We start from the raw sequence: 22,090 nt of genomic DNA, 5'->3' as shown, positions 1-22,090 counted from the left end.
TAATTTTATTGTCCTCTTTAAAAAATATATATAATTTATAAATATATATATATATATATATATATATATATATTTTTTTTTTTAATCATTCGCATTACTTGTGACTGACTTGATGTAGCTTGTAGTCTTTTAAAATCTAGGAATACTTCTGCTGTTAGTAGTTGTTCGGTTGTGTTTGGTTGTGGTTTGGTTGTGATCAAAACATTTACATTTGATCAGAACATGTTCAGGTTAAGTAGGCTCCCAAAAGCAGACCAGCGTCGTATTGATCAGCTCTATCAAACACACAGTCAGATGAAAAGCTGAGGATCTTCTGTGTCTTCTGGCCGCTACCTCACAAGAAGCAGACACACAGAAATATGAGACATTTCATTAATCCTCCCTGGTGTCTTTAAGCACTTTTGCAGTTTACAGTTACAGTCAACTTCTAACAAGGCAATTAAAACAGGAGCTGGCAGACACACTGAAACCTGCCCGAACACAGACACACACACACTAACAGACACACATACATTTTCCCAGTCTGATCTCACAGAAATATGACAAATGACCATGACGTCTTGACAGCACATTATTAGCAAAGGTTCTTATGGTGGGAGGGTCAAACAAACACAGGACTTTAAACCAGGAGACCGCTGTTCATGTTCCAAAGAGTTGTTGAGGTATTGTGAAGTTACTGAACCTTTGAAACGTGTTGACATGTTTTACTGAGTTCACGTGAGCCCAGCCTGTCACGATCAGGCTTTGCCTTGTGTGTTCTGTGTGTCTTTGTGTAGCTTCACCCTCCTCACTCTACCTGTCTGTCAGTCAGTCCCTCAGCATCAGCCTAACTCCCTTCACCTGTCTCTAATCAAGCACTCCCTCCTCATCAGCACAACTCCCTTCACCCGTTCAAGCCATTTTATAAACCCCTGTCTCTCAGTCACTCACTGCCAGATCATTGTTCATGTCTACCCGCCCGTTTATGCTCGTCCTGTTCCCGGTTTCCCCGTCTGCCTGCCCTGCCCCGTTCCTGCTGGATTTTCCCCCTCGTCTCTTGTCTTGTGCTTGGACTCCCTGTTGTGTGTTGGTAACTATTCCTATTTGTTTTCAATAAATACCGGTTTCAAGCTACTCTGCCTGGTCTGCGTTTGAGTCCTCCATCATGCCCTGTGACAGAATGATCTGGCCAAGAATGGACTCAGCAGACCACGGTTTGGAGTGCCGTCTCCCTGAGTGGTACGCACAGTTTATGGGAACCCGCCTGGCCTTTGGAGGGCCTCGGAGTGTCCAGAAGGCAGACCGTGACCTGATGGACATCCCTCTCAACCCTCGTAGGAGGCAGAGGCCGACTCCTGCTCCCCGTGTCCTGTCGGCGGTCCGGCCGACTCCTGCTCCCCGTGTCCTGTCGGCGGTCCGGCCGACTCCTGCTCCCCGTGTCCCGTCGCCTCAGAGCCGCAGCTATCCCTGGACCCGGCCGCCGTCGCCTCAGAGCCACAGCTATCCCCGGACCCGGCCGCTGCAGCCATCCCCGGACCCGGCCGCCGTCGCCTCAGAGCCGCAGCTATCCCCGGACCCGGCCGCCGCAGCCATCCACGGTCCCGGCCACCGCAGCCTCCGAACAGCAGCGATCTCCAGTTTCAGCCGCCGCAGCCTCAGAACAGCAGCGACCTCCAGCTCCGGCCGCCGCAGTCTCTGAGCAGCAGCGACCTCCAGACCTCCAAAATTATCGATTCTTTTTGATGCATCAAAATTTATGCCATACATGATTTATTTTTTCTCACTGTGACTATCTGCTATTGTGGCAGCAACCTCGTTGTAAAAACACATACTTCTAATAAGTAATACAGAGTTCCCCTTGTTATTGGCATTCAGCTCTCGTACAGAAATAAGGCTTTCTCTGGAACATGTGGTGAAACTATACATACAGTGATAAAGTGTGCGGGTACGCTGACACAAGATTCTGTGGATTTCACGTACAGCGTGTTTCTACCATCCTAGGGGAGCAAGTCCTTGGCAAAAAAAGTTGCACTCCACTTCGTGATTTGCTTCGCCATTCCCTAGTTGGGGCGGAAGAAGAAGCGAAATACTTCCATACGACAGCTTTTAATTCAGGGGGTGCCGGTCGGATCGTATCCATATTCGCGTCTCAAGCTCAGCCGCCCTCGCCAAAGCTCTGCTAGCATTTAGCCTAGCTTAGCACGTAAACAAGAAGCACGTGTATTACGGCTGTTGTGTTCAGGGGCAGCCGGGGCGTTCAGAACAGGCGTTCAGAATGTTGAGAATTGAGTTTGAAATTTCTGATTGTTGAGCTTCCTGCATCGAGTCATAATCTTTGAAGAGAGAATCGCGATGCGTCTAAGAATCAAGTTCCCCCCCCCCCCCCCCACTCCTAGTAAATATACAGACAACCCTCTCTCTCTCTCTCTCTCTCTCTCCCCCTTTCCCTCTCAGTCTTCTTCTATTTAACACACCCTCAATCTCTCTCAATTACTTCTCTTCTCCTGCCATCTTTCTTTTCTCTCTTCTGGATCCCCATTTTCATCCCCCCGCCCCAACCTCATGCCAATGCCTAATGGCTTTGAGCAAGGCAGGCCCCCCCACCTCCATCTGAGAGAGATTCAATTGGATTGGAAGCCAATCAATCACGGCGAGTATCGAGCTGTGATTGGATTTGGCTCTGGCTGACGGGTGAGGTGGGTGGGTAGGGGGGGGAGGCTGGTTTGATTTTAGCTCTGCTCCAATGAAGGTAGATCTGATGTATTATTGCTCTGGACGTAAAGACGGGCCAGGCTGTGTGTGTGGGTGGATGGGGCGTGTGATTGTGGTTGACATGCGTCGTGGTTTGAGGTTTTGAAGCAGTGCCAGCTGTGACTGATGTCTGCAGTCCAATGCTGGCTATCTGTCATATAGAGGAGTACTGTACTCTGTGTCTCCTGTTACATTTTGCATTTCAGGCATTAAGCTAATGTGATGGAGAAAGAGGCTGGCCACAGAGTAAGCTGGATTTTCTACACCACAAACGCTTCATGTAAACTGTCGTTAAGGGGATTAAGGGGCTTCTTCTACATTATTGGTCACTTTCTGAAACACGTTTAATGCTACGTGTCGATTAGAGGGTTGGTGGATGAGAGGGGTTGTGGTGCTTCCCAGCATTGGACACTTGAGGGGCGGAGTCCCAGTAGATGATTGACAGGTGCTCTTCTTCCCTGAAACAGGAAATCAAAACCCAATGCAGTGTTGTCCCAGCTGTATTTCAAGCATTGGAGGGATAGTAGTGGTGAATAGATACATGCCTACTGCACTACTGACCAACAAAGAAAACATACAGGCTACACTTCCTGGCTGCATCTGATATCTGAAATAGTACAATATTATGTGCCAATCCATGATGGCACTGAACAAAATGTCAATCTCATAATGCCGTTTGAGGAAAAGTCAAGGTTCATCAAAGACCACCAAAGCTCCAAGCTCTCCAAACAGGTCTCAAGAGGACTTAAGGAGAGGAAACCAATCGTGTTCTTCTTTAAGGTTGTCTGGGTGAGACAAGTCCTCTGATGAAACAATCGGACATCATCATGTGCACATTGGGTGGGGATCCGTTCTCCATGATCTTGCCCTGGTCCCTCTATACAACAGGACCACCACTGAGTCTGGCTCAACACCACCCATCTCCTCTCCCCCTCTTTCTCTCTCTCTATCACTGTGTGGAAGTCTGTGTTCCAGACAAACTGAGATTAATCCTCCTTATAAAGCTCAGAATTGACAACCCACACACACACACACACACACACAGGAATGAGACTCCTCTCCAGTGTATATGAGTGATGGCTGCATTAGGTCTGTGGAGAAGCTCCTCTATGACAGTTATGATGCTAAAGGATCTCTGTCACACACACACACACAGTATGCACATGAAGGAATACAAAGCATTTCATTTAAACTATTAAAGGTGAATTAGAATACAAAAATAAAACTATGGTTTATGGAGCTCATCATTTTACACATTTTTACAACACACACAGACATTTAGCTTTAGTTGTGACACCAGTGGTGAGCTGTAGCCACAGATAATGCTGTAAGGAGCTGGTCAATACTAATTCACTAACCCTAACCTGCTTAGCACTGACCACTCTGCATGTGTGTGTGTGTGTGTGTGTGTGTGTGTGTGTGTGTGTGTATAAGTGAGAGAGGAAACCGTGTTTGCATGTTTCCCTTTTCAGTGTGAGTGAATGTGTATGTGACAAAGTGTTACGATGTACTTGTGTGTGTGTGTAACCCATTTAGTGTTCCCCATACATATTTCTTTGCTGTAACATGAGCTGTAGACCAGATCAATAGAAATGTTTCTTTGTTAATGAAGATGTGTGTGTGTCTAGTGTGTATGTGTGTTGGGGGGGGGGGGGGGGGGGCACTTAAGCTGACCACTGCGTCTGACCACAGTGGTCAGTCAGTGGACAATTTATACAAGCCACAAAAATTCACCAGCAGAGCGCACACACACACACACACACACAGAGATGGATGTGTTGTCATGTACCTGCAGCAGCATCTTTACTTCAGTCCTCACATGATCTCCTGTTGGTGTCTTTTGTTTCTTTCATTTGAGGTTATTTCATCCTGAGAGAAAAACAGCCACACTGAATATTAATGATTGTTATCATTCTTTATTATTTGAATTTGTATTCATCAGGCTGGACATCAACTTCTACTAAAGCATGTTAACAGTATAGAAGATGTACAGTGACAGTGGGAAGTGAACAATGGCAATAGGACCCAAACCTCAACATTTCCTCCAGGCTCACTGATGATCCTTAGGAATTCAGCTGCACACAAGTGCATGTGAATGTAATATCAGAGAAATCAAAAATGTATTCATTATTAATTATAGTTATAAGATGCAGATTCGTGCAAAACAGTGTCAAATGAGGCAAATACGATGTTTAGGTAACACCTTCATCTCCAGAGAACGATCCACCTGCTTATGTAATCATTTTAATAATTCTGTTATATATGGAATGAAGACGGAGAGAAACAGCAACATGTACATGCTGCGGCCGGTAGCTCCCATGAATGTCGCTACATTTTTGTCTTTATTTGTTGTTTTTTATCGTGTTTATCACTAACGTCATATGACAGAATAAATTCATCAACGTGGGAAGTGCAGCCGACCAACCAGCCAAACCTGCTGGACCAAACACCACCAAACTGCCCCATGAGGAGAGGGAGGAGAGCCCAGATGGAAGCTAAGCTAACCCAGCTAGGACCTGAGGCTACTCCACTACCCAGCATGCTGCTGGCTGTCTGATGACCGACCACAGAATAATAAGATGGATGAAAGCAGCGGGAGGTCGGTGACTGTTGAGTCCACATCTTCATAGAGACCTGGATCCATCGTGGTCCAGCATCAAGCTGAACTTGACAGGAGGACAGAGAGCAGGACTCTGGTGGAGCAGAGGAGGTGGACTCTGTGTTCACATCATGATGCTTGGTGCTCAAACAGTCAAAGTAGACAAGGTTTTCCTCATGTTGATTATTTAATGTGAATATGTCGGCCATAATATCTGCTCTTTACATTCATTGCGATGCTAATTTAACAAATGCACTACAGGAAAGTACGACTGTGTTTTGTGTTGTTTGTCATGTGTTCGTTGTGTTACAAATGAGCAACAACTGCATCCCCGTGTTGCATAATGACAATAAATGATCCTTGACCAAACAAAGAATCAACAGCTTCCTCAAAGATCATCCGGCTCTTACTTTGGAGCTACGACTCTTCTATAAAGCTCCCGTATCCAACAGGCAGGTGAAGGGGCTGATGGGACGTGTACCCCATGTACCTTCCAAACAGCTTGATCTCCTTCCTCTATATCAGGGATTCCCAAAGTGTGGTGCACGCACCCCTGGGGGTGCGCGAGCTGCCTCTAGGGGGTGCGCGAGAGGAAAAATATAATGGTGGTCTAATGGTGCAGTCCTGTCTCCTAAAAATGACGTTCTCCCAAAACTAAAATGCATTCTCAATTACGTTTGACCATAAACGTATTTTCTCCCTGATTACGTTTGTGTTTGACGTATTACAAATACGTTTCTCATCAACATATCTTTGCCCTACTCCAGTCTTTATTATTTTTCTGTGATCTGCCTCGCCTCTACCCCCGCCACCCACAAGTTGTTGCCCCGCGGCCTGTTCCGAGGGCTGACGATGGGGTGCCTCACGGCGGGGGCGGCTGGAGACCTCGCGTCCTGCGCCAACGGGTGAGCGCCCGCCACTCGGAACCATAAAACCAAGTCCCGGATTTCACCCGGGGGACATTCTGGAGGTATTGTGGCCGGGTGATGTGCCTCGTTGCTGGGGAGGTATGAGCCGAGAGTGGCGGGGTGTTATGGAGGTATATTTTATTTATTTGTATCCATCTAACCCTAACCATAACTTCCACTAGGAAGCCACGTCCCCACCCAAACCTAACCCTTAAGAGAGTCACGGTTACTCCCGGATTTTACACGCGGGCCTTTGTGGAGGTATTGTAGCCGCGTAATGTTCCTCATTGCTCGGCCTGGATGAGTGCGTTTCTGCTGGAGACAGGCGGCGTGTTGTGGTAGTATTCTGACCGCGTAATAGGGAGATGGAGAGGCGGTGTGGGAGAGGGAAAAAAATGTTAAAGTGTTAAAATGTTGATTAGAAACGTATTTGTAATAAGTCAATGTAATAAGTCAAACACAAACGTAATCAGGGAGAAAATACGTTTTTGGTCAAACGTAATTGAGAATGCATTTTAGTTTTGGGGGAACGTAATTTTTAGGAGACAGTGCAGTGAGGTTCTGGCTAACAGCTGTCTGAAGCCCTTATTTACGTCGCCACCTGAACACCAAGCATGCCAGTGCAAGTCAAAAGCCCCTTACATTTTTATATCGAAATTGGAGGAGTTACAAAACAGCCCTAAACAACTGCAGTCTCATTCATGTGTTGGGTCTACAAAAAATGCACTACGGGCTTCATATCTGGTCACAGAATAGCAAGAAAGGGGCTACCTCACACAATCGCCGAAGACGTGTGCTTGCCAGCTGCCAAAGAGATGGTGGAATGTATGATTGGAGAGAGAGAAGCAAAAAAGTTGGACGTGATCCCGGTGTCCAACAACACTGTGTCGCGCCGCATCGATGCTTTGTCCGAAGACATCCTGGCTACATTAGTCGGTCACGTGAAGAAGAGTGAGTTGTACTCTCTGCAAGTAGACGAGCCTACAGATGTGGCTAATCTGGCCAATCTTCTGGTGTACGTCCATTACCTTTTCGAGGGCACGGTGCAGGAAGTTTTTTTTGTCTTTTTTGTGTTTTTTATCTTGTAAACAAACGCCACGCGTGAGCAAACTGTTCTCTCATTTGTCCGATTTTTATGCGGCTCTGTTATAGGCTCTGTTGTTGTTTTTTTTAAGGTGTGTGGGGGGGGGGGGGGGGGGTGTTGGGGGTGCGTGAACCCGGTCGGGATGTAGAAGGGGGTGCGTGGCCTAAAAAGTTTGGGAACCGCTGCTCTATATCATCATCATATCTCTTATTGGCAGTCCGTGCAGCTTCATTAGCATATCTAATTCATACATCGCTCACATAAAGTGTTGAGTATGCATGAATCCTCTGGGTCAATATTTCATTTATCCTCCATTTCACTGTTTGTGTGAGAATGTGAGTGTGATGTGTATACGTAGTCATGCAGGTGTGTGTGTGTGTCTGTGATAAGAGGACAGTTAATGATTAAAGTGTGATTAGATTTGAATCAGGAACACCGTGCACGTGTTACTTGCATTAGGTTGGAGTTCAAAGTTTAAAGGCCACCTCTCACATGGTTTCAGCAGCACTACATTATCTACACCATAAATCTGAGTGAGCAAAGTCTTCCTATCTTTGGTTCCTTTCCCATCGAGAGGCAGGAAGCTTTATTTGAGCTCACACTTTGCTCTCTTCATTCTGGTTAATTCTAGTGAGGCTGCGCTGACGAAGGGTTATAATTGATAATCAGATCCACAGGCTGCAGATGTCCTTTAGAAAATGAAAATAACTTCAAACCAACCGTTTGAAGTTATTTTCTAGTGCATATGATATGTTCATGGCCTTATTTCTAAACATGATCTTTAATTTAATAGTTATGTTATATAACTTCATCATCAGACCTCATTTTTACTTTTATTTAAGTTAATTTTCACACAGGGTTTTACTTTGACTTTAGTAAAATATTCGGTAGCACTTTATAATAACTACACACTATGAAGCATTAGTTAAGTATGAGTAAACACTTAATTCATAATTTATAAAGCATTGTTCCTACATTAATAATTCATTAGTATGCAGTTCATAACAACAGTTGTAAATGTTTTATTCTTAATGAATAAGCCCGTCTATTATGTGTTTCATTATTGTGTTTTCATACTTTATAAATGATGGATTCCCCATTTGTAAATGAAGTGTTATATATTTTACAAACCAATTATTAAGGAGTTGTAGATACATAATAGACGAGCTTATTAATCAAGAATAAAACATTTATAACTGTTGTTATGAACTGCATACTAATGAATTATTAATGTAGGAACAATGCTTTATAAATGATGAATTAAGTGTTTACTCATACTTAACTAATGCTTCATAGTGTGTAGTTATTATAAAGTGCTACCAAATATTCTACTTGTGCAATTAGCAAGTGTTAGCATGTAGCTCAGAGCACCATAGTGTGTGCACACTATGACGCATAGTTTTGCTTACAGGAAGCAGAAGAAGTTGATGTTTTACAGTGTTGCTGTTATAGGAAAACCTTGTATCTCCAAATGTTCTGTTAGGGGTTAAGCTAAATAAACTATTTCAAAAAAACTCTTGGATTACAGGTCAAATGGATGATCACAAGCTGAAAACACGGTTGTTTTTCTCTAGTCAGGAAAAGTTGACATTTGGAGAGCGACAGCCACAAAGCTGTAAAGTCACATCATAAATGATACATTTTGAAAAACTGGACAGTCTGGTGTCATGACAAGAGGAAGATTTTGTAAAATGTCAAAAATGAAGCCACGAAAGAAAGAAAGAAGTAAAAAGCACTGGTTAAGCAAGAGTGGTCAGTGTCCTCCCCTCCTTCCCTTCCTTCCATCCATACTTCCCTTCCAACATGCATCACTGGTTGTGTATGTATGTGTGTGTATGTGACAGTCTTCATTGATCCCCTGTCATCCTGATCGCATTACAACCCCCCTCTGATTAGATCTACATTTTTAATTTTCCTCCATGGATGACAAAAAAGACGTGAGCGCAGGAGGAATGAGAGGAGAATTGTAGATGTGGATGAAAATAGGGACTGGAGGGGTCAGCGGAGGTTGGCTGGGAGGGAGCGGAACAGAGTATGAACAGTATATCTTAACATTGGCTGACTTTAAAGCCCCACGCTACGACTCACGTGCACTTTTATGCCCACTATACGTTACTCTCAGTTCACTCATTTCGTCTACAGCTGCTGCTGTAGCAAGATCATTTTCTCCCAACTTGTGTGTAACACTTCATTTGTTTAGTTCAGTTAGCTGTATGTTCCGTTAGCTTTATTAGCTGTTAGCTCTGTTAGCTAAACACACAGCAGCACTGAGGTTTCAATTAAATAGTTCAGTGTGAATCACCGCAACCACCAGATATACTTGAGCATACAGTTATTAATGAGCACAGAAATATTAGGCTGATGGGTCCAGCCTATGTGAGATCATTACGGACAGACACAGACATGCACACGCACACACGACTGACTACATAATCTCCGAGCAGAAGACATATTCCACACGTTTCAGTCATTTCTTGACCACAAGAAACTTGTTCTTTGTATAAACATCTGTCATGGCAGCAACCAGGATATTCAGAGTGCTTTACCTAAAACATAGAAATATACGATATAGAAGACGACATGTGAACATTGTTTTTTTTAAAGAATTGAATAAAACAAGTAAAATGGACAAAACCTCCATGTTGACTTTTGGCCCTGGGGACAGTGAACAGATGACGTAGAAGCGTGGATGATACATGTGAGTCTTTTGTTTTGGTTCTCTTTCCTCGGGGTTCCCACGCTTCCTGGAAAATCTGGAAAACAGTCGGACAAGTGTTGGTCATGGAAAACACATGGAAACACGGAGAAAAGGTCAAGTGTCCTGGAAAATCTTTTGCTGTCCTTTTTAAATTCATTCTCCTATTTTCCAATGAACTACTACTCCATCTATCAGAACTCCCCAAAACCCATAACATGGTCACATGAAAGAACTAAGTTATGTTCTGGATCATATCAACATTCAAATGGTAGCGTCTGTTTTTTGAATAGGCTGCTTTAGGTTATGTTGTGGAAACGCTGTCACATAGCACATGCAGGGTGGATGACATGACTTACACTATCCTTCAAAATGCTGCTAACTGTGGTAGTTCTGATCCATTTGCTATCATGTTTAAGTGCATAAGAGATGACTTCCTAGATTAAAGTTAAAGCCTCCATTGCATCGTGGGTAGGAGTGAAGTAGAGGGAGCCTGTGCTGGTTTTAAAGACAGATGGCTGTGGGCTGATCTGTGGAGGACACATCTACAGTGCATCATCTCTCTGGGGTAAACATACCTCACTTTAATGCTATTAATAATCATATTTATTATCATTACACTCTGTGGCCACTCTAATCCCTTGGCCCTAACATACACACACATGCCGCATGCATACACACACACACACACACAGGAGGAGAGGCAGCAGACACAGTAAGTGATATAGATGACAACACTCGTCACTCCCTGCAGAATACGAGTCACGACCTTGGACCACATGTCATTAAGGAGCCGAGTGTCTCTCCCTCTCTGGCCTAACGTCCTCCTAACCTAACCTCTCCTTCTTAGCTCCTTTCCTGCACCTCATGCCTCCGCCTACTTGTTTAAGTGGGCCTACCTCGTGTTTATTAAAGCTCGGATGCCTACAATGTCGTTGAAGAGGAAAATTGAACAACAAAATTTAAGGCAATGAAAGGGCCTCCTCCCCTTGTGTATTCTTTGGAACAGCCAATAGGAATCTTTTGTTTGTATGAGGAGTTATAAACATCCAATAGGAATCACCTGGACAGAGACAGACATCTCCTCACTCATTCAGTCCGTATCAAAGCGCATGAACTAGCGGAGCTGATTAAATCTGTGTTGGGTATTAGTCTGTTCTCAGGACAATCTAGAGTCACTGTGTGTTATTGCCCTCATGTTCAAATATTAGCTGAAAATACAACCTTTAAATGTCCTTCTTTCTGTGAGTGAAAGTGTTTTTTTATATATTAATATTAACGCTGTGACTCTGAACACAGTTAATGTCAGCTGTTATGTCCTATAATATTGGAGATTATATGTAAATATTTCTGAGTGAGCAGCTGTAGAATGTAGTTTTTTAAACAGGCTGCGTATAGTAATAGTAATAATAACTTTATTTATACAGCACCTTTAAAAACAGAGTTTACAAAGTGCTTTGACAGACAAAGCAACAAAAGCAAGGCAATAACAACAATAACAGAAAGCTCAGTGAGACAGTCGATAGAAATAAACTAAGAAATAAATACAATTCCAAAAATACATTTTCAACAAATAAAAATAAAACAGAAAAGTGACGACATCACATTAAAGCCAGTCTGTAAAAATGTGATTTAAAAGAGATTAATGATTGTGCGAGCCTTATCTCTTCAGGCAGGTCTTTCCAAAGCCGAGGGGTCCTGAAGGCAAAAGCACGGGCACCTTTAGCTTTCAGCCTCGACTTTGGAACAGCCAGTAGCCCCCCCCCCCCCACACACCCAAGAATCTAAGGCTGCAGGCTGGCTCATAGGGGGGTCAACAAAACGTGAACATGTTTTAACAGCATTTCAGTGAAGGTGTTTAACTTCACTACAGTTGTTGAAGTAGCTGAAATAAAAGCGCTGAATGTACCAAATAGACCTCTAACATTTAAATATCTTCTGTATTTTCACCTTTAAATCTCCAAAAACATTATTACTGGGTCCACTATATTTCTCATCTTCAGTGTGTTTTTCCTGTCAGATTAAAACATATACATTTAAGATGTAGACTGCAGCCTAATACAGTCACATTGTGTTGACCATGGCCCAGTTAGCTGAACCCTGACCTTGACTCTACTACTTTAGCCAAGGGCATCATCCAGTATCATGTTCAGATGTGACATTGGTCGACATTGTCAGAAACGTGTACGTTTAATATATATGTTCATCACTGAGGTCGGAGGTAAAGGTGGTGCTGTCAGTGGTCAATTTAGCAGTTGCAGTTATGTATATGGTACACATGTTACCCAATGTTTGTCTGTGTGTGTGTGTGTGTGTGTGTGTGTGTGTGTGTGTGTGTGTGTCTACAACAAAGCAGAAACATGTTCAAAGTTTGGCAGATAATCAGTTCATTAGCACATGTTCTTTTGCAGTTTATTGGACAATTGAATGCAGCTTGTAGTGTTGTTATTACACACACACACACTAGTAATCACTTGTATTATCAGTGAACCAAAGGTTAGTGAGGTGAAGTTTTTTCTTCATGACTGAACATTTAATTGAATTCAATGATAGCAACCATGACTGACAAATACCTTTTGGTTGTTCTAGTGTCTCTTCACTATTTCCGGTAGTGATCTTAAGTCAGTAACATGATTACAATTTCACAATTGCATCTTAATCACAGGGAGAGATTGAAACTAGTGTTAGATAGTGTGGAGGATTTCAGTATTAGAAATATTATAAGTAGGATTAAATAACACCCCTAGTGGTGAGTAGAAGTGTCACAATAATAATAATGTCAAAATATATTAAAAAGTCACAATATGTTTACTTATGGAATGTATTATATGTTTACAATATTCTTACTTATAGAGGATATTATATGTTACAGTAGTTTACTCATTGAATGTATTAAATCATAGTCACTAAAGGTATTAAAACACTGTATGAATAGTTTTGAGGGTCAGAAAGAGATCATTTTGAGTGAGGCTTTACAGAGGTGCAGCAGAGAGCAAAGGGACGGACAACTGACCAGCAGAGAGGAGTTCAGGATGTTTGCCAGAAAGGATCGATCCAGGGAGGGGACAGGATTCAAATGGAGCCAATCACTAATCGAACATTCAGACGTTTTAGGACAGTTCGGACACTTTCCGACGGTCAGGGAATATAAAAGACAACGTTCTAGAGAGCATTCCTCAGACCACTTCCGCTCTCGTTTTTCAGTACCTGGATTCAGACCTGTGAGTGAGATGCGTGCATGTGGTCTCTGTTCTCGAGAACATTACTATTGATAGTTAATTCAGTTTGTAAGTGAACTTTGTGTAGTACATTAAATATTGTTATAATTTTGAACCGGATCCAGCCCATTTTTTGGTGCACGTGCGCAGTAAGAAGTTCGCAGCAGAGAGAGGTCCTGCGGCCTTGCAGCTCTTCATCCTTTGTTTTAAGACTCAACAATAGACAGATAGATATGTACTTTATTCATCCCCAGGGGGAAATTTGTATGTTACAGCAGCAAGACACACCAAGAAGCAAAGTAACCGAGTAACAAAAATATTGAGTATTAAAAAATGCACAATAGAATAACAGAGTAGACAAATTAAATATCAGAGTTAAGGTGCTTAAGGTCCACCTTGCTTTATTGAAGCTAAAGGAATACTGTATCAGCCTTTGAACGAGCACTGGAAGATACTGGAAGATGCTGAAACACGTAAATATGTAAACTAAATAAAAACCAAGCATGAAGCAGCAATCCTTCACCACGTACAAACCAAAGTACAGAAGAAAAGAACGAACTTCTCTCTCTCACTGCTCTTGTCTCTGTCCCCTCCCCTGTCCTCTGTCCTCTCCCTCCCCACAGATAATCTCTCGCTCTGCTCCTCCTCTCCCTCCCCTCCCTCTGTCTTCCTCCTCTTCCTTATTTCTCCATCTGTCTCGTCCTGGCAAGGCCATTAACTCATAAATCCAATACGGGCCACCTCAACACTATCTGTCTTCTGCCGATGGGGAGCGGGATGGGATGGAGGGAGCAGAGAGGAGGATCAATGGCTGCCCTGACTGTCAGTCCGCTCACTTGTTTTCACATCCATCTACCCATCGCCTCCTCCGCTCCCTCCCTCCCTCTCTTTTTTTCTTGTTTTGTTCCAAACCCAATGGAGTGTTGACCGAGGGACAAAACGCTGACGCAGCTTCTCCACGCGCACACACACACACACAATCACACATTAGCAGAATGGCTCGACTGGACAAAGTCACAAACGAGGCAGCATTTACCTCACAGGACAAAGACAGACTAGTATTACTCCCTGGTGTCCCTCCACCCTGATCACCATTGTTGGACCACTCGTATGTCTACTGTAACTCCTGTGATGGTTCGTTCCTGACTGTTCCTCTAACGCCACCATGAGGAGCTGGTCTTGAGTGACATATTGCTGCAACTATTGGATGGATTTTCAAATGTGTATGTGTGCAGCTATGCTAACAACTGACTTTTCATTGTTGTCTGTTCTCACTCGGAGCTCTGCTGGTGTCTGAAGTCTCTGTCGTACTGGAGAGCAACTCGTGTTTTGTTCCTTTACAGTTTATGTGTGGACTTCACAATAGTTGTGCAGAACAAAATAAGTATTAATAAGAAAAGGAAAGTCCTCCGTTTTGTGCCCGTCTGCCTCAAAGCCGCTAACCGTGACTTCAAACGTCCGCTTCGTAGGTCTGATAACCCTGCTGGACACGCTGCTCACTAATGGCTCCAATAACAGCTGCTAGTAAAGACAACAAGGTCAGTAACACCTGTAATCAGTTGTCCATGTTGAATTAACCTGGTAGTCGATAAGTAATCAAGGCTGTTGTTGTTTGTGATTTTCTGGGAACGGGTCACGTGATAGGGGCGTGACGAATCAGGGAAGGACATGCTAACAACCAATCAAGTAGTGAAGGTGTGGGCGTCATCGTTTCCAAACGTATCCGTTTTCGACCGCCCACACAAATACGCAACCCCGGAGTTTTCAAACTTATCCGTCCTCGGGAGCGTTTTTCAAACTCCTCTGTTTGCGGTGCTCGAAAACTCCCCAGTAGTGTGGACGCTGAGTGTAAACGTAGCAAAACATATGCGTTTATAAACGTTTTCTACGTGGTTACTGACTGGACCGGCAGTTTGCCATGTGATGTTAGGAGGTCGTGGTCCTTTCACGTATTCCTGTGAGACCAGACTAGAGGAAGTACATTGACAAGGACTGTGATTGGTCAGTCAATATTGTGATGCCTGTGGAGATTATTGAGAGGGAAGACAACATGGAGCCAACTGAAAACAGCACCATATTCTCCTTTCAGTAACACAGCAAAGAGGTTTAGCTCACTCTGCTCTCTACCGTTTGTATCACAAAGTAAGTGAAAAGATGTGATTAAAGAAACACAATCACAGCATGACCCCTCCACAATAAAAGCCTCAGTCACTCGGTGTAATGCTGCATTCACATGGATCCAGGCAGCACCTTCTGGACGGCAGAGGAAGAACAAGCAGAGAATCGGACAGAAGGTTCAGGACGGCAAAACCAAACACGCATGACGATATGTTGCTCTGGTGACGTCGTATTGTTTACAAAGAGTGGCATAAAATGTTTTAAATAAATTATTTTCTATTTTGTTATGATGCAAGTACTATAGAAATGCATAGCTTATTGTATATCTCTGTAGGAATTCAAGCTCTGATCAAAAGACAGTTGTACTAGTGTGTGTGTGTGTGTGTGTGTGTGTGTGTGTGTGGATGTCAGTGTTTCAAATATCTGGGAAGTGACGAGGAGCGATTGGTTTGTGAGGCGCAAAGAAATATTGTTATACACACAGAGATGATGGCCAGTGGCCTGTGGCTTTGGCACACACACACACACACACACACACACGCACACACACAGTGTGGTTAGAGTGTTGCAGCCCCCAGTGAACCACACTGGCCTCTGGTGAGCCACAGAATCCATGAGGTGTAGAGTGACAAGCTCTCTCTCTCATACACATACCCATAGTGTCTCTCAAAAAGTCACACATGCAGACCTACAAGTTGCTCACACACACACATACACACACACCCACACACACTTCCATCACTTGTGTGACCTTTCCAGTTGTCTCATCTGACATCTTTCTCGTGAGCTGTTTTTTCTTTCTCTTCCTTAAAGGACTATTGAAGTTAGTGTACATTTACCTTCACTGTAGTAACAAGTCACTTGTTTTCTCTTACTATTGTACTGCAGCGTGTCACTTATCAGAGTATTCCCCTCCTCACAACCTTATAGAGAGCTGCAGGGGTGAGCTATTTTTGTAGTGCAACAGGAAGTTAGCATCAGGGGTTCCCTCGACCAGAAGCCAATGGGATTCTTCCATTAGAGTTTGGATAATTGCAGAACATAAGCTCTGTGTTAAACACTTCTTACATGTTTTGTTCAGATCTCAGTGGGACAAATGAAACACTCTTTGTAATGAGATCATGAACATATGAATATGTGACAGCCGTGTGTTTTTCTGGTGACGTGACATCTCAGGAGTTTGACACTAACGTCCACTTGGACTCCAGGATGAACTGGTTTGATTTTGGTGGTCAAAGGTCACTGTGACCTGATAAAACTAAAGTTTTCTGCCATAACCCGATAATTCATATGCTAATTATGACAATTACACATACATGTTTAGTAAAATGAAGTGATGATATGTTGGACTGACGAGGATGTAAACACATCTTGACTGGTTGGCGGAGGCAAACAACCGTGAGCCGGTAATTCTGTTCTAGTGTTTTTACATCCAACCACCACCTGCTGGACACACACACACACACACACACACACACACACACACACACACACACACACACACATATAGTATATAGTGAATCTATTGTTTTAATTTCTCTCACACACACACACACACACACACACACACACACACACACACACTCATAAAATGTCATATCAAACACACCCATACTATTTCAAAAGCAGCCCACACTCCTATTGTCTGTGTCACTCACTCACTCACACACACACACACAGTCAGGTCGTGCCCTTCTCAGGTTTCCTTTGACACATGGTAATAGATTCCGCTGTAGCTCTACGCCTCGGCTAAGTGGCCTCACCTTTCACTGAAAACAAATCACTCTCTTTCTCTCCCGCTCACAAACACACGCACACACACACACACACACACACACACACACGCACACACACTTCCTGCTCTCTCTTTCCACGCACTCTCTTCCTCTCTTTCCATTTTCTCTTTCCCCCTCTTCATCCTCGTCTCTGACCTTCCTCCTCTCCCTCCCATGGGTGCTCTCCTCTTCCTCTCCGTCACTCACCGTCCTTTAGTTTCCATCATCCTCTCCTTTTCTCACTTTCCTCTTTTTAACCAGGTCTCCATGCTGTCACACGTCACATTATCACAGTCATGTGGTCTATTATTAAAACAAATGTATTACTGTTCATTAAGTATACTTTTAAATTGTTATTATTTGATCAGAATGTATTATAATTGTTGTAGTACATTTAGTAGAAGTAATAGTGTGTGTGCTTGTGTGTGTGTGTGTTTACTTTCTCATTGTACGTCTGTGAAGGACTTTGTAAACTTTTCCATGTCAGATCAATGTAATTATAAAGATTATTATTATTATATTATTATTATATTATATCATAACAGTGCAATCCAGCTTTACAAATGATGTCAATTTTAAATTGCTGACATCAACAGTCTTGACTTTATTTGTAATTTGTATTGTAAACGTTTGAATTGCTTTCTTTATCTGTTATCTTAGAATTTGAAATATATACGTCCTACTTCTTGTCTTGATATATTTGTAATGTCTTTTGGAGTTCTTTCACAGTCATCTCATAGATGTGAGTTTAAAGTGTGTTTGCTGCATTTGATTGGAATGACGTTGTTGTGTGTGGTCATCATCGCCAGCGTTGCTCATGAAGGAGGACGCTGCATAAATGATCTTCTGATTCCACGTGTGTTCAAGCACAACACTCTAAATATCACATCATACATTGTGCATCATTTTATTCACACGTATTTGGTCAAACTTTGGGATGTGACTCAGATTTCAAATCCAGCTTTTGTCTGCACACAGTATGAGTTATTAATAATGTTTGTTTGGTTTATATGATGTACACTCAATCATCTCAGAATGAAAAGAACATTTTAAAGTACTCTCTGGATTCTGTTTTATTTTGTTTAGTTTTCTTCACTATTTTAACAGAAATGCAACAGTAATAAAATACAAGATTACAACGATCCACAATGAAAATAAGACATAAGAAGAAGAAATAAATATACACAAACTATAGTTCTAGTTGTCAGGGTAACCAATAATCTGAAGAATCCTTGAAGTCGCTTTGCTTCCAGAAATGTTAAGCGACAAAAATAGAAGTAATTTTAAAAATGTATTAATTCAAATGAAGTTACAGCGTGTGGATGATGGATGCTGTTTCCTTTTGACATGTTTACATTCATATCAATCTAGAAATGATGACGTGTGTCATATCAGGCTTCAGAAATGAAGTGTTTGTTGAGAGAGACAAGAGGAATCCTGTTTGTGCATCTTTACTCAAAAAGAGCACTGTCCTTTACTGCCTTATCTAATATGTGATATTTCATTGTTTTTAGAGATTAGAAATATAGATTCAATGTTTTAAAAACTAAAACATGTCAAGGAGTTTGACATATTTCTTTGAGCTTATTGTTCTGATGATCTCTCTGCTCTCATCTGAATGTTGGCTGAAGAGATGTTAGAGAGTAACCTGTAAAAGAGAGGGGGGGGTAATAATCATTCAAATCAACAATATAAAGGACAAGATTCTTTATTTGTGAGACACCTTTAAGAGCTCAAAACGCCATTTCTTTTTAGTAGATGATGTTTTTTAAGATATTAAAAAATGAAAACTGTAAATCCTTTAAATATAGCTGCATTGCTCCATAATATGTAAAATATGAGATAATATACTCAACTACTGTTCAGTCCCACTCTTTGAGATAGCCGCAATCCAGTCAGTCAGTGCATTAATCAATCAAGGAATATAATTTTAATAATAATAATAATAATAATAATAATAATAATAACACATTGTATTTGTACAGCGCTTTAAAAGGAACTCAAAGACACTTTATATGATAAAAACAGAAACAAATAGAAGCAATTACAATATAAACAAGATGATTTTATATATTTTTAGATATCAATGAAATAACTTTATTGATGTAAGATAGATATAAGATAGACTTTATTGTCCCAAAGGAAATTTGTCTTGGAAACATACATACAGTGTACAGTGTCTGCTGTTAAAAAAAACAATACAAATAACATATGGCATACATACATTACATACACAGACTGTCGCCAGTCCACATACTCGCACACACAGTACCTACAGTACTTGCAAAAGACTGCCACCAGCCAATAAACACATTTCACACTGCCCGTTGTACAACGCACCAGTAGTGTATAGTTAAGATAATAAAAATAAATAAAAATCTGTGTTACAGGGGTTAAGCTCTGGCTAGCTTGCCATTTAGGGCTTTGATGGACAGGGGGACAAAGGAGTTCTTAAAGCGGTTGAGCCTGCACTGGGGGACTCTGAAGCATCTGCCTGAGGGAAGAAGCTAGATGTCCATCATCATCATCATCATCATCATCATCATCATCATCATCATCATCATCACAGATACATTTCAATCCTTTGCACCAGCAATCATAAGTTTCATTTTATTTTGTCAATAACATCACAATCATATAAGGAAATTAAATAAATTCAGAATCCTTTCAGGTTGAAGAAAAGCAAGTCTTTAGTTTGAAATTCAAGAAGGATGGTATTTAAGAACACAGACTAGAATCACAGAGCACCTTGAGGTGTAACGGGCTTTAAGCGGACCCTCGATGGTCTCTGCAGCGCTGCAGCTCCACTGAGGCCTTCTTCAGAGGAAGACTGCCCTCTGGAGGCGACTATTCAAACACTTTACCTCAATCCTTCATCAGGGAGGGAGGAGGGGAGGATAATATCTATATTCTATATATCTATCTAAGAGGTTCACACTCATCATCTCTTTTACACCTGGCATTAAGATGTGTCTCCCATCCAGATTATATCCAGATTATATCCTGTTCCTCACAAGATTCCCCCCGGTCGACCGATTGTCTCCGACTGTGGGAGCGAATCATATAGAGTAGCAGAGTATATTGAACATTTCTTAAATCCCTTATCTCAGAAACATCTTAGCTATGTGAAGGACACATATGACTTTGTTAATGAGATGAAAACAATCGATGTACCTCCTGAAGCAATGCTCTTCACTATTGACATAGATGCTCTGTATACCAATATAGATACTCAACTAGGCCTAAGAGCAGTGAGACAGATTTTCAATAAATATCCTGACCCGGCTAGACTGGATGAAGCCCTTCTTTCTCTTTTAGAACTAGGTCTGACACGGAACAACTTTGAATTCGAATCCAGACACTATCTCCAGGTACATGGGACAGCCATGGGAAAGAAGTTTGCTCAGGCATATGCCAATATATATATGGCAGATTGGGAGTATACTGTCTTACCCAAATGCTGTAAGATCCCATTATTGTACATCCGGTACTTGGATGATATTTTTGGAGTCTGGAGCCACTCAAAGTCGGATTTTAAACATTTTATTAGCATACTGAATGGACACCATAATTCGATCACTGTAAAGTACAATTTACAATTGTACAGTGATGGGGTGGTGGTCTGGGGACCAGAGTATACTTTAAACCAGGGGTCCCCAACTGGCGGACCACGGTCCGGATCCGGACCCAGGATCTCAAACCGTTAGATAATTTGGAAATCGACATATTACAGAGCCAGTTTAAACTTTAAGCGGCGCAACTTATTCAGCCGTTACGGCACTTGTTCAGCGGTGCAGGAAACACACCGACCAATGCGTTGTAAATCACATCACGTGATGCAGCTCAGCCAATCAAATAAGGGTATTCTGACATGTTTCCTGATTCGAGTGAGATCTACACACACCGTGACACACGGGGGAGAGACGAGGAAATAGAAAGAAGAGCAGGAATATTGCGCTGATCAGAGAAGTTATCTCACATGACGTTCACCAAAAAGAGAAACGTGTTCAGAGAGAATAGAATTTATAAGCATGAATGAACAGACTCTTCTATGTTAAAGAGTACTGGGTTGGTTATAATCTAGAGCACAGAGCAGCTTAAATAATGCAGAGTCAAATTGAAAGAGATTATTTCTATAACCCATCCTTAAATGTTCATAGTTACCGTCTATTTTACAAATACAAACAAGGATATTCACAGATGCTATCGACTGTCTTCCTGTCACAAAGAGCTGCATGTGACCCGAAATGTCTACACATCTAGAAATCCAAAAGCATCTTCACACATCCGTAGATCTGTATGGATAGATATATACTGTATATACAGTGGGTATGGAAAGTATTCAGACCCCTTTACATTTTTCACTCTTTGTTTCATTGCAGCCATTTGCTAAAATCAAAAGAGTTCATTTTATTTCTCATTAATGTACACTCAGTACCCCATCTTGACAGAAAAAAACAGAAATGTAGAAATTTTTGCAAATTTATTAAAAAAGAAAAACTGAAATATCACATGGTCATAAGTATTATGTTGTTATGGGTTGTTGTGGCCGAGTGGTGAAGGCGATGGACTAGAAATCCATTGGGGTCTCCCCGCGCAGGTTCAAACCCCGCCAACAACGAAAGACACTTTTCCACTTGGCCTCACCATAGAACCTCCATGCTGAGATATTTCGTGTTCTCATTATAAAAATGAGCAGCCTCTAAGTTGATGCTTTGACACATATTGTTGATTAAGAAGACACTTCCTTGTGTATGTTGTCACATTGTAAATCTCAACTTCCTGTATGTGTGAGCCATACATACCTGGAGCATTTTATTTTAAATATGAGCTTTAAAATGTAGCATTCTGCTTTACTCTGAGAAGAAAATTAAGTGATAAGACATTTACTTTAAGCAAAAAACGAATTTATTATTCAGTTATTAATCAGTATTTCAGCTCTATTATTATTAACCTTTATTTA

At 41.9% G+C, this 22,090-nt stretch overlaps 1 non-coding gene across 1 annotated transcript; it reads left to right on the top strand.

Moving 5' to 3' along the window:
• The first annotated feature begins 21,666 nt into the window (after positions 1-21,666).
• Positions 21,667-21,748, top strand: trnas-aga (transfer RNA serine (anticodon AGA)). The gene has a single exon. It is a non-coding gene; the product is annotated as a tRNA-Ser (tRNA).
• The last annotated feature ends 342 nt before the right edge of the window (positions 21,749-22,090 follow it).

This window comes from Anarhichas minor, unplaced genomic scaffold (genome assembly GCF_050575085.1).
Source record: "Anarhichas minor isolate MPS153535 unplaced genomic scaffold, ASM5057508v1 ptg000018l, whole genome shotgun sequence".
NCBI classification, from domain to species: domain Eukaryota; kingdom Metazoa; phylum Chordata; class Actinopteri; order Perciformes; family Anarhichadidae; genus Anarhichas; species Anarhichas minor.
The sequence above is the reverse complement of the archived record's forward strand: the minus strand, read 5'-3'. Positions and strand labels throughout refer to the sequence as shown.